At 46.3% G+C, this 14,526-nt stretch overlaps 1 pseudogene; it reads right to left on the bottom strand.

The window, feature by feature from the left end:
• Window positions 1-5,291: 5,291 nt before the first annotated feature.
• LOC144157636 (uncharacterized) lies at window positions 5,292-6,273 on the bottom strand (annotated as a pseudogene).
• Between the last annotated feature and the right edge of the window lie 8,253 nt (window positions 6,274-14,526).

Raw genomic sequence — 14,526 nt, 5'->3', positions numbered from 1 at the left:
GCGTAGAACCACCGGTACAAAAAACGGAAAAACTGAAGAGCAGCAAAAGCAACCACTCACTACATCGAAGCGTTCTTGTTACGGGCCTCCTACACGCAAACAGCCACTGCAGACTACAAATAAATTCTAAAGGGCAGTAGCTAAACGGCGTCGTTACTCTGCACTGTGGTGCAATAAAACAAAAGCCAGCGAAATGTATGAAGCACATAAATGTATTCCTGGTACACATGTGATGTTGTTGAGTGGGAGAATTCCCGCCATTTGACATGTCTGGATTGCCGGTAGAACAACAAATGTGGCGGGGGCTAAAAAAGGAGAATTGAATTTCAAAACAGCCCGCCTCATGAATCGATGTATGACTTAACATATATACAATGTGGCCTAACTCCAGGCCGGGCCAAGGCTAAAACACTCGTCTCTGCCAGAGACGAGTGTTTCAGCTTCTTTCTACTTGCTTTTCCAGCCTCAAATAAATATTCTACACAGTTTTGATGCCGGTCTAAATTTTCCATCCAAAACGGCCAGGCCAGTCGTACGGAAACGTTTGCCCAATGCTGCTTGCATCCCCCCATAAGCCCGTGTACGCTTGGCTGGAGCGAGAAACTTTTTCTTCACTCCACAGTTGTTTCTATGCCTCCACCACATACTTCTTCAGTCTCCTACGACCAAGTTGTTGCCAGTAGGTGAAGCCACAAGCAATCGCAGACAGTAGAGGTATTTCTCGAGCAGAAGTTTCTAGAAAACCCGTTAGGCTGTCGTTGCGGCACAAGACTGCGCTTGCATAGCAATTTCTTACCCACTGTTAAGGAGGGGGATGTCGTCATTGTGAGTAATTTAGGGTGTGCGCAATGCGTTACATATATGTCACGTCATTTCCCCTCTTCGAGCAGCAATGTATGCGAGCACCGCAGTTGGGAATCGTTAAAATGCCTCAGAGTGTTTTTACTACTGATTAGCGCTGAGCCTATTTGCTCCCAACATTTTTCGGGACACCGATTGTGGTCCTGAATGCGGAATCACATTAACGAGCCCCGACGAGCCTCACTGTTACTCCTCCTCAACAACCGTGGTAAATATAAAGCGCACCTGACTCCCGTCTGAGGCAACAGGAACGTTCGCAGGAAGTGTTCGGGAATGCTAGGCGTGGGTGTTTGTACTCCACAGGCGGGCTCCTAGGGCCATGCAGGCCTTGCCTGCGGAAGGGGCACACAGGTCAGGTAAGAAAACAATAGTCGCGGACCCGCTTATTTAAAAACCCGAGTCCTCGTTTTTTACCCACCACCCAATCCACCGTGTTACGCGGAAGAGCGTGCTCTTATTTATTTTATAATGGGGTTTATTAGCAGGCGTCCAGCGACTAGTAACGAGGGCTAGTTGTACCAGAGGCCAAGCTAGCTCGGGAGTCCATGCGCAAGTCTCGCAGCAAGAGCGTTCTCGATGGGGCTGCTCCGATGACTGAGCTTTGCACATAGACCTAGTGGGGGATTGACGGCACCTGAAAGTCAGCCTCCATTTCAGTTGAGCACGGCCACACTGGCGCGCTTTCTAACGGCCACTATCTCTGTTGCACTTACCCCCCTAGAGAAAAAGGAGCCATTCTTGGCGACTCAAGGCGAGGCGAGGACGAGCGGGTCGTAATACGGCTTAAGGCGCTGAACATGAACGGTCTCGCGGCGTCGGTGACGACGATCTGTAGGAGGAGTGACCGGCTCTACGACGACGCGACTTCCGACGTTCTTGGTCTGCGGCTGTGAATGATGTCGCCAGTTGGCGGCACTCTTCTGCATGCTTGGCGATTTCCGAGAATGGTGCAGACTCTGACGCATCCGAGTGGTATGGAAGTATACTGTCCAAAGTGCACGATGGCTGACGTCCGCATAATAAAAAGAACAGCGAGAAGCCGCCCGTGGTTGTCTGCGTTTCTTGCTTTCAGTTTTTGCACCACAGCGGTAAGCAACTAAGCTGTTTAGCAGCTTACAGGAACGTAGCGAATTTAGGTTTAGGCTTCACCGGCTGCTCTTCCGATGGAGGCAAAAATAAGACCGCTGCTGTCCGGTGATTTTGCATTCAGGTAAAAATTACCAGGCCTTTCAAATTGTTTCGTTACACTCACAGCGAGCGGGTTGTGGCCGAGCTTGATGTCAGGGCAAAAAAAAACCCATTTTAACTTTTCAAATCGCGTCCAGAAGCAACTCCTAAGGTCGGACACCCTGTTTGTGCATAGCACAACGTTCGTAACGCATCGATCATGAAAATGGAGTAAACTAGTATTCCTTTATCTAAACTACGCCCCGGTACATATTTATATCGTTGATAGATTTGTTTACTTCGTGTGAGAGAAATCGCTGCCAGTGTTCGTTCTTCGTTTTCGCTTGCGATTTGGGTGTTTGAAGGTGGTACAATCTATTGGACGCACGTTCAGGGATGGTTGGGTGCTTTTTTAGGTTCTGCTTTTCTCGCAAATTTTTTTAGGAAGGCACGGAGAATGTTTCAATAATAAACGGCATTCACTGCATTTCCACATTTGCAATGCGAACATAGCCGAAGGATATTATCCTGTACGTTTTAAGCAGTCAATATGCTTCGATTACGGAGAGGAAGATGTCTTGAGTTAATGGCAAGGAGTCCACAAAAGTACTGCGAATTCATAAGGGATTCGCCCTCGCAGTTCACAATGTTATCACTGAAATTCACAAACTCCTCCTAGAAATTCATCAATTGAGCATTACAAATACACTCATCGATATGTATCTGCGCGTGTAAATTTGGTAGCAGGCAAAATAAGCTGGTTGTTCAGAATAGAGATCTCACAAACTTGGAGAAACAATCGGGCTACTAAATCCGCACCAGGTTTGCCCAAGGAGCAAAAAACACTCTACCTTAAAGCGGGTGTTTCTGCAATTGCATTTTGCGTTTACGATAGAAAGTGAACTAATACCGAGTCCATGCCCTCCAGTGATCTGGTGGAATTATGTGAAACAAAATTCTCTTTTCCGGTAAAAAGCAGCACATTTATCGCGTTTTCGCATCTCCTTTTGAGCTAGGCATCTTTTTTACGCCATCTACTTCCACGTTGCAGGAAACTGCCATTGTTTACTTGAACACTCGTTGGTCGTACCCTAACTTCCTTACTTCTTGTCGCCCTTGGGTGCACGCCTAATTTTGGTGGCCCTTTCACATGAGTAAGTTAATTATTGGATAAAGAGGTAATTAATCAATAAAAAAGCCTGCTCCGACGCTTCTCTGGAGCTGTTTTTCTCATCAGTCATTCTCCTAGCTAACAAGCAATGAAATATCGACTTGTACAAACTTACATGTTCATCTTTATGTTAATAAGTTATTTACTATTACGTTTTAAAGATGAGCTTCTTCATTATAATGGTGATTACTCTTTTCCTTCACTGATGCAGGTGCGCCCAGCCCACCAGCGATGGAGCGGATAACTGAGATGAGAGCACCGAAAACGCTGAAAGGTGCCATCTGCGACATCTTGAAATTGGCAGAACAAGCTGGCAACCAGTTGTCACGGAAACACGTATTTGAAATGCTTTGTAAACAGTACAGCGCTGACAATATTCAAGCAATTGAGCGCATCACTACAGGAGAAAGCCAAAACAAATGCTAGTTCGACCACCGCATCGCCATGAATACTGCATCAGTTGTACATAACGTTTACCCAAGGGTTCATACAATCCAAACAAAAATGGGCCCACATGATGTTCGAGCATTCCTCAAGCTTGTAATGAGAGAAAGCAAGGTAACAACGACTTATATGCGAAGAGGTGTGGAGCTGGCAGGAGCTGCTAAATCTGCATATCTTTCACAAAACAAAAATCGCAACAACCTCCTGATTCATGACCGTGGCGTATGTGTTCTGCTTCACAGGCCACTTCTTGTTCTAGTCCTGATGGTGTTGGCAGCTGTGCATGTTGCCCTGCAAATCTTATTGAAGTGAAATGCCCAAAAAGCTTGGCCTGCTATGGCAGCGATCGCATGCTGCTCAAGGAAAAAAGTCGTTACTTCTCCTAAGTACAAGTGCAAATGGGAATCGTAGGGCTGGCCACAGCTGAGGTCTTTGTGTACGGTAATGACACGAAAACCATTACCCTAAACGCCTCGCTTTCTAAGGAGTACTTTGATAGTGTCGTTGAAAGGGCGAGGTTGTTCTTTCTGCACTACGTTTTGCCACACATTTTTCAAACTGCTGCATAAGTGTGCTATGTGCATGATTGTGCAACCCAGGCATAAATTTGTATCCACCTGTAAAGCCCAGCTGTATTTGCATTTAAATCTTTCAGATAGGTCTGTGCACCTGAAACAATGTTTGTTTTATAAACAAGCTAAAATGTTTTTTTTTATTTCCTATCGTATCCATGTATTCAAAGAATACCTGGTGGAATTTACTTTTGTGTCCTTACTTATTTAACTTCAGTGCCAGTTGGTGGCCAAAGACTGTGCCCAGAGGTTGAATGGGTATTAACAATATTGTGCTGATTCATGCCTGCTGCATAGATGCAGATGTGCAGGCCACGCTGTATTCTCTCACCCACTGGCCATTTAGGCTAGGGCCTTACTATCGTTATTTTTCGATTTCCGTGGTCACGAGGTATATAAAAATTATGCCAAGTACCGAAAACATGCTTCTGCGGCACTTTAGTCCGTTTCATGTTTCGCCGCATTTGGCTACATGGCAATTCTGTAAGGCACAGTTAGGCAGGAACCAAAGAAAAATCACTTAGCTTACATTAAACTTATGTCAGTGCTTTTAATGTTGCATTTGTACAAAAGAATTGCTATATTGCATGTAAAATCCCGGCATTCTCTTATCAAGCTTCCCTGGTCCTGTTCTCCAAACAAACGTATGTTTATTTCAAAAACATTTGATAAAACTGTGGAGAGAAACATTCACCTGTGGTATAAAAAAGTTGCCTACAATAATGGGGTTCATGTTTTATGGGTCACAGTGGTACCTGTTCTTCTAGTGCATTTTGTTGCCCATTGCCCGAGATATACCGTTTTTTCTCTGAAGATGTGATGTGCCTACGTTTAGTCCTTCAAAAGTGTAATATCGTCACAGTATTACCTGTTCTCCTGGTGCTTTTTGTGGCCAATTGCCTATCACATATCGTTGTCTTTTATTCTGAGCATGTAACATGCTTCACTAAATTAAGTCATTAACTAATGTGATTTGAAAATAGAACAAGAAAACTTAAATTTTTAACCCAATATTTTATTCCATTTTTGTAACGGCATGCACCAAACAGAAGTGCTACAAAGTGTATTAACATTGCGGTACAGAACATGGCACTACTAAGCATCACTGTTGCTGAAGAAGAAGCGCTTATCGCTAAACAGTGGCTTGGAGAGGTTGGTCACACCAACAATAACGGTAATTATGGTGTCGATATACGGCAGCATATCTAAGTCAAAGGCGCTCTTAAGAATTTTAAAGGCCTTCATTCTCCGGATATCGCGTTCAACGTGCACCATGGATCTGGCGATTCATTGGTTTGCTACCGTATCTGCAGTGCTTAGTTGTGGTTCTTTAAGGAATGGAGGCCTAATCAATTTAAGGTGCTTCTCATCACATAGTTCTTGAATCAGAAAACCTTTATCGAACATTTCTGCGTCCTTGTATGGCTCACACATGTCAAGCGTTCCCGTGTGTTTCACAATGTACGAGTCACTCGATCTTCCACCATACGCAGGGCTCACATACTTTATGAGGCCCCCAGGGGTCTCCCCTGCCAGCACTTTTGCCGTATATGTCTTCTTGTAGTGGCTGTACGTCAGAAGCCTAGACTTTAGGTTTTTCGCCTTTTCAATGTTTATTCTCAATGCAGTCGACCACAACTCGAGTTTCAGCATGGTTCTTCAAATACACTGTCGTGTTGGCTGTGATTGCATCTTTTGCTGGTGAGAACACGGCTTGTTTAAGGATGCCAGAAAGTACCACAATGGATTCTTTAAAGGTCTTCGATGCGGTGGTTGTGGGCAAACCCAACAGCACACCGAGTAGGCAGACCGATATTTTGTGGTACAACTTCACAAAGCAAAGCACTGCATCGTCATTGTTATTGCAAAAACTTCGTGTAGTTTTTACTATCCGCATGTCGGCGTACAACTCTGAAATGTAGATCAATTCAAAGAAACTTATTCCCGAAATTATGCTGAGCTCTCTTTGCTTTCAAATTTCTGGTAATGCTGATGATCTTATTTTGGCCAGTGGGAAACAGGTCTAGGGTATTGACGTGTAGCGCTGCATCCTTGACGGCGGTTTGACTTTCTGATGGACCTAAAGAAAACAGAAAAATTGGTCCGGCCAAATTGCATGACAGGTCCCACAATAAAAGTAGGTTACCGTGTGTTAAAGCATGTTCGTCCTCCATACCACTGACATCACTAATAGAAATACTGGGAAAATCATTCGTCGTTGAGGCTGTTTAGGGGAGAGCAGAAATTTTATGCATAATATTAGGCATATTATGCAACACAAAACTATTATGCTATGCTCAAGATGTACCCTTAAGAAGGCTATACGATAGATGTGGGTCGCGACTAATAAGACGCACTCAATATGAATGAGCTTGGGGGTACCTGTTACCCGTTTTCCGCATGCAGTCTGTATCAGAGTAATATTGCTAGAATCTCAAACCTCAAATGACTAATGAAAAATGTACCGTCCCCTCCTAAAGAAAGATGAGGAAAGCGCGAAAGCGACAATTATTCGCGCACTAAGTAAACGCATCTACAAACTATCTAAACGTATACCAATACGTGATTTATGAGATTAAGGTGTATTATTGCACTCCTTCAGATTTGGGTGCATGTATTGTCTTATCCCTTTCTTCCTTTCTCGCGATTTTCAACTGACCGTTTTAACACAATAGAAGCCAGGGCTCACGCATTTAGAGTCCTGTAAGCGGATAATTTCAATGGAATTTTTGTCGGGATACTTTTGATAACGCAAGAGTTAAGAGTCGTTTTCTGTAATCGTAGTCCCTCGGTAGATGGGAATACTTCCCTGCAGAACAGGCAAGGTGGTAAAGCCAGCTTCCAAAAACCAAGCTTACATCGATACATTGAAAGTCGGCTTGACCTCTAACCACAAATGCAATGCTGGGAAGGCATTTTTCTAGGAGCAATTTAAGCTACTTTATATCAAAATATGAAAGCCCTAGGACCTTTTTGTATTTTTATGGGAGCTTTTCGGTCGCCACCGGTCCTACTAGGAAGGTTTTCGTGTTAAAAAGACGTACAGCTCTGCTCCGTGGCTGTAAGAACGCCAGATGTACTCTCCTCGGAGGAGGAGGATGCACCACCCCCGCAGCTTTTTTTGGCTGCACACAATTAATGGTCTGTGAGTAGAGCCTTCTAATTTCTCCCTATGTGAAAATGGCTGTGTGTGGGTAAGTCAATTTTAAAGTAATCATAAATGGGAAATGAAAGTACTTTAAACAGGTTGTTCAACAGGACCTCTCGAAAGTCAGCGTGAGGCATGCATCCTTACATGGGCGTCGGCAGGGGGCTCAAAAGCCCCCCCCCCCCAAAAGCAGTAAAATTACGATTTCCCCTCGCCCTCTCCTCGCACAGTAAAATGGGATTGCCCCCCTCCCCTCAAGATACTTCCAATGGCCATGCATCCTTCGAACACCCTCATTTACATAATCTAACCCATGAATGACCAGTCCATCAGCTCCAAGTATTGTTGCGTTATGGTGACGAACAAAACATTTAAACACATACTCGGGAGAACATTGTATACAAGCTCGTGTATGCAGTAAGGAACAATGTTTTGATCGCAGCGTCAGGCATGCATTATAGTCGATAACGTACGTGCTAGGCGCATGCTCGGCGAATACCTGCTAGGCGGTTCGCTGGCCGGCACTGCTTTGGCCTATCCCACCTACGAACTGGCAGATTTCGCGACGGCACGGCGCCTGGCAGTAGGCGTCTGCACCGGTAACCTGGAGGTCGAGCACTCAGTATACAAGTATATTGTTACTGACATTGTTGGCGCGCGCCACAGCGTGCGTCAACAACGACGTCCGAAACCATCATCTCCATTTACCTAGAAGCTTGCCAGAGCCCATCACTTGGCACGCGAAGAAGCTGCACCCGTGCCGTGGTTTCGGGGGGACGAAGATCCGGTAGAGCGGCTGGACCCACCTACCCCCCTCACCACCTTTAGGAGCATTACAAAACACTATCGGGAGCAGCGGCGCACTCTACCCCCACCTCATCATTTGCTTGACAAGGGGGAGCAAGTGAAGTGGCGTCTGCTCCAGAGCAACACCTACCCGACCCCATCCAGAATGAACCTGCTCTACCCCCAGCTCTACCCCTCACCCGCATGTCCAAACTGCCAACAGGCCCGCGGCACCATCTACCACATAGTCCTTGCCTGCCTCAACCATCCAGCACCACAAGACGCTGCACGACTGCGAGACCACCCCAACACCTGGGAGGCGGCTATCAGGGCCTAGGACGCGGAGGGTCAGCGCCAGCTGATATCCTTAGCGGATGAGGCCTGCAGGACCAATGGGACCCTGGACGTAGGGACCAGCCCAGGTTGATCACCTGAAGTCCTTTATGGCTCCAATAAAGTCTATTCCTCCTCCTTGGCATAAGCTGGGTAGTAGAAGACCCCGTCGGCAAAATGCTTGCTGCACCACTCAGCAGAGTACGGCGCGGCTGGCTTCCCCATCCCTAACTGAATCATCTACACTTTCGTTAGTTTTACATCGTTCGGGTATCTGTGAAAACTGACGCCTTTCTCCTTGCAAGTCGAAGCGCACAGCGGTACTGAACAATAATTCACTATTGCAGCTTTCACGGCCACAACACAAATCTTCAGTACTTCCGCTCAGCCGAATCTGCGACTCAACTAAACTAAAACGCCCAAAAATACTGAAAGCAGCACGTTTCGCGCAGGCACGGCCCGGTCTACCCTCCGTTGTTTTTTTCCGCTACAGAGAGTGTGTGCCCTAATGAAGACAGGGCGCGGAGCGAATTTACCCGGCCTCGCGTGAGTAAGGCCGTTGATTTTTGCGTTTCAGGGGCACATCATTTATCTCTAGCCAAACTGTGGGAACAACCGACGACAAATAAGCGGCTGTACAAACCAGCTGTTGTTCTTCGACGCAAATGAAGTTCTCGAAGATGAAAAGACGTTTTCCAAGATGGTGATGGTAACAAAAGATTTATGACCCTTCACTGTCTTTAACTGTAAAGTAAGCCACTACATCGAAGCGTTCTTGTTACGGGCCTCCTACACGCAAACAGCCACTGGAGACTACGAATAAATTCTAAAGGGCAGTAGCTAAACGGCTTCGTTACTCTACACTGCGGTGCAATAAAATGAAAGCTAGCAAATGTATGAAGCACATGAATGTATTCCCGGTACACATGTGATGTTGTTGAGTGGGAGAATTCCCGTAAAATGACATATCTGGATTGCCGGTAGAGCAACAAATGTGGCGGGTGCTAAAAAAGAAGAATTAAATTTCAAAACAGCCCGCCTCATGAATCGATGTCGGACTTAACCTATATAAAATTTGCCTAACTCCGGGCCAGGCCGGGGTTAAACACTCGTGTCTGCCAGAGACGAGGGTTTCAGCTTCTTTCGACTTGCTTTTCCAGCCTCAAATAAATGTTCTACACATGTTTGATGCTGGCTTACATTTTCCATGTGGATTTATCCCAAACGGCCGCGCCAGTCGTCCAAAAACGCTTCCCCAATGCTGCTTGTACCCCTTAAGCCCGTGTATGCTTGGCTGGAGCGAGAAACTTGTTCTTCTCTCCCCAGTTCTTTCGGTCCCTCCACCGCAGACTTCTTCAGCCTCATACGACTAAGTTGTTGCGAGTAAGTGAAGCCACAAGCAATAGCAGACAGTAGAGGTATTTTGCTCGAGCAGCAGTTTCCAGAAAACCTATTAGGCTGTCGTTGCGGCGCAGGACTGCACGTGCATAGCTATTTCTTACCCACGGTTAAGGAGGGGGATGTCGTCATTGTGAGTGATTTAGGGTGTGCGCAATGCGTTACATATATGTCAGGTCATTTCCACTCTTCGAGCAGCAATGTATGCCAGAACCGCTGTTGGGAATCGGTGAAAATGCCCAAGAGTGTTTTTACTACTGATTAGCAGTGAGCCTGTTTGCTTCTATCTTTGTCGGGACACCGATCGTGGTTCTGATTGTGCAATCACATTAACGACCCTTAAAGAGCTTCACTGTTACTCCGCCTCAACAACAGTGGTAAATATAAAGCGGACCTGACACCCTTCATAGGCAACAGGAGCGTTCGCAGGAAGTGTTCGGGAATGCTAGGTGTGGGTGTTTGCACTCCACTGGCGGGTTTCTGGGGCCATGCCGGCCTTGCCTGCGGAAGGGGCACACAGGTCAGGTCACAGAAAAAGAGTAGCGGACCCGCCCTTTTATAAACTTGAATCCTCATTTTTTACCCACTACCCAATCCACCGTGTTATGCGGAAGAGCGTGCTCTTATTTATTTTAGAATGGCGTTTATTAGCAGGCGTCCAGCAACTAGTAACGAAGGCTGGTTGTTCCAGAGGCCAAGCTAGTTCGGGGGTCCACGCTCAGGTCTCGCAGCGAGAGCGGTGTCGATGGGGCTGCTCCGGCTGCTCTTCCGATAGAGGCAAAAATACAAACGCTGCTGTGCGGTGATTTTGCTTTCAGTTAAAAATTACCAGTGTTTCGTTACACTCACAGCGAGTGGTTTGTAGCCGAGCTTGATGTCATGGCAAAAAACCCATGTTAAACGTAACGGGTCATTAAGGACTATACTTTTAACCAATTGTTGAAGCACACAAGCTGCGTTTTAACAGTATTAACCGTAATTAAATTAGCAGCAAACCAGTCCTTTGCATGAGTTGTTGCAATCTGCAAGGATGCAATGGCGTGATGAAAGTGTGAAGCCGAGGAAACTATCAAGGTGTCTTGAGCGTATTGAAAAAGCGGAGTGGAAACTGCATTACAAAGATCATTAACAAAAACATTAAACAGCAGGGGGCTTAGTATCCAACTTTGAGGTACTCCAGATTTTATCGGTGAAAAGCTGCTACGAGACTCTCCTAGAGAGACACGTTGACGCAGGCCATGAAAGAAATTTTGAAGCAACTGCAAGAACGGTCCTTTAAATTCAAGGAAGGAAAGTTTGCACAGCAGAAGACTGTGGGGTACACTGTCAAAAGCTTTCTTTATATCTAAGAACAAAGCACAGGCAACTTGGTTATGCTCGAAAGCCATATTTAACAAGTCAGAAAAATTTTCGAGCAGAGTTTTAGTGCCTTTTTCTTGAACAAAGCCGTATTGGTGAGGTGAGATTATATTGTGAGGCTTTAAAAAGTGTGTCATAATTCGAAACAGATATTTTTCGAGTATCTTGGAGAGGCGTGATAGAATAGATATCGGCCTTTGTAAAGAGGAGTAACTATCGCTGCTTTCATACCAGTTTGTATGTTGCCCGTAGCAATAATGCTAATAGGAGCCTTGTTCTGGGATTTCATTCAGTGCTTCCATAAGCCCAACACGAGAAATAATCCCCAGAAGGTACAGTGACCTCCTGATCCACTACCGCTTGAGACGAAGAACCTTTTTGCCTCCACATCTCAAGAAGTCTCGCGAAGACACGGTCATCTACCGACAGTTACGAACTAACACATTTACACATGGTACATCCAAACACTCAATGCATCCGACATTTTACACATACACTTGCAAACTCAGCATACAGCCATACACTAGTTACCACATGGCATAGGAGTGTCACCGCATACATTCGTTTGGACTAAATAGAAATCCCTCATTTCAGCAGTGGAAGGCTTGGTTGACCATCTCCAACCCGGACCACCAACAACATCTCGTAATCCGGGCGAGACAGGCCGCGAAGACCGAGGTCTTCCTGGACTAAGGAGGCTCAATCTGGCGGTAAAACCAACATCATTGACTGCCCAAACAAATGTTTATTCCTCTTCTTTCTCCCCGTTTCGCGCAGGCACGGCCCGGTCTGCCCTCCATTGCTTTTTTCCGCTACAGAGAGTGTGTGCCCTAAGGAAGAAAGGGCACGGAGCGAATTTACCCGGCCTCGCGTGGATAAGGCCGTTGATTTTTGCGTTTCAGGGGCACATCATGCATCTCTAGCAGAACTGTGGGAAGAACAGACGACAAATAAGCGGCTGTACAAACCAGCTGTTGTTCTTCGACGCAAATGAAGTTTTCGAAGATGGAAGCAAGTTTTCCAAGATGGTGATTTTTCCCATGCACCCTAGATAAGGATTCCTAATTCTACAAGTATGAAGTCATGCACAGCAAGAAACAGAGAAGGGTAGAGAGCGAACGCGCATCTGTGACAACTAGCATGAATTCGCTGACATGCTACTCTGCGGGGAAGGGGGGAGAAGGAAACAAAGGAAGAAGGTTGAAGAAGAAGAGTAGGAGACAAAAGATAAGAATAAAAAAAATAATAAAAAATTAAAAATGAATAAAGTCCTGTTTAAGGGCGCTGAGTAAAAAACTTGACTGCACACGCTATGGCGATGGCTACAGTGTTGTAGCGACGCCAATGTCCTCGAGGTACTCAAATAATGCAGACAGGGCTCTGCGCTGGCAGGATGGTGAGTGGAATGGTCCAAGCATTAAGCTTAGTGTTATTGGTCCAGGTTGGACACATTCAATTCTTTGCTGTAAACGGGCCCTTGATTCAGCATAAGCAGAGCACTCTAGTAGTATATGTTCGATGGTTTCGGGTGAGCCACAGTTCTCACAGTATGCGTTGGAAGTCTGGCCTGTACGATGAAGCAACGAATTTTTAAACGCTGCATTTAGGCGCAGTCGATGGTACAGTGTCTCCAGTGGGCGAGGTAGTCGTTCCGGCAGCCTCATTCTCATGTACGGGTCTATGCAATATAGAAAGGCCTGATGAAACTCCGGAAGGGACCATAAGCAGTTTTTCTCACCCAAAACTACTGCCTTAATCTTGAGTGAGGCATCATTTTTTGTGAACAAAATCCTTCTTGGTGTTCTCAATTCTAGGCCCGTGCGGGCAAATGAAATGCACGAACGTGGCTATCTGGGCGTGTTGGTTTAACATTATTAGGAGAAGACAGCGCTGTTTACACACGGACACAAGGAGGAGTACTTGACACTCATGTGTGTCAAGTACTCTTCCTTGTGTCCGTGTGTAAACCGCACTGTCTTCTCCTAACCCTGCGGGCAGCCTTATACGCTTTCTGGTTACCCAATATGCCACACTGGCCTGGGAGCCACTGTAGTGTCACACGATGTCCACAGACGAATGCAAGATGGTGGAGATACTTCACTTCTCGCTGGGCATGTTCATGAAGGCTGAAACAGCCAGCGCGTTGCAGGGTCTGAAGAGCTGCCTTCGAATCGCAAAAAATGGTCCACTGTGTCGACGGCTGGCGAAGAATGTATCGGATGGCTTCTTTGATCCCATGAAGCTCAGCCTACGTGGACGAAGTCGGTCGCTCAAGGCGGTATGACAGGGCTTTCCCAGCTGATGGACTAAAAAATTGGGCCCATCTCCCCGCGAGGGGGACTCGAGTAAATGCGTCGCATAGGGGGTGGGTGTATTGCGTTAACGTGTAGTGTTTGGGGAGTTGGTGGTAGTGAATGCGTTGTATCAGCAGCTCATTGACGTAGTTTAAATGAGTCAAGGATATAAGGCGCGTTCGTAGCCTTTGATTCTGTGTCGGTTTTGTGGCGCAGTGGGAAGAACACCATGTTCCTCGCGTTCCGCCCACAGGTAGTGAATGCGTTGTATCAGCAGCTTCTTGACGTAGTTTGAATGAGTCAAGGATATAAGGCGCGTTCGTAGCCTATGATTCTGTGTCCGCTTTGTGGCACAGTGGGAAGAGCACCATGTACCTTGCGTTCCGCCCGCAGGGTCGTGGGATCGAAACCTGGCGCCGATAACTATAGTTTTTTTATAGTGTAGGGGGATGGCTGCGAACAACGCCGAGGGACGACGGGTGACAGTGCGAGTTAAAGAAATGCTCTGCATTTAAAATTCCTGATGAACTGCACTCAGATGTTGCCGACCCATCAGTAAAAATGTGAGTCGTTGTAGTATAAAATTTGTTAATGTGTGCGAGTGTCATCTGAAGTAGGCTGATTTGAGGCATTTGCTTTTTTGAATCAATTTCAGGTATAAATTCTTTTACCCGAAGGGGCGACAGAGTCCAGGGCGGGAATCCCACGGGCATTGTCTGCGGTTTTTGAGTTGGAATTTGAGCTTTAATAGCCCTGATTGCTTGCCCAAAGCTGGAATTGCTTCGATCTGCGATATGAGCCAACGAATGCGTTCTTGTATGTAACGTGTGCCTCAAATGAATTCGTAGTGTTTCTTGAAGTCGTAACACGTCTAGCAGGCAGCCGGCTTTAGAAATTGTCCCAGAACGCGACGATCCTTTAGGAAGGCCGAGGCACTTCCTGAGGCAGTTATTCCTCGCCGCTTCAAGCTGTCTTTTGCTTGTAGGGGACAGC

Source organism: Haemaphysalis longicornis, unplaced genomic scaffold, assembly GCF_048455015.1.
Source record: "Haemaphysalis longicornis isolate Haplotype H1 unplaced genomic scaffold, Haemaphysalis longicornis Haplotype H1 scaffold_10, whole genome shotgun sequence".
NCBI lineage: Eukaryota > Metazoa > Arthropoda > Arachnida > Ixodida > Ixodidae > Haemaphysalis > Haemaphysalis longicornis.
This window is presented reverse-complemented; position numbering and strand designations above follow the sequence as displayed.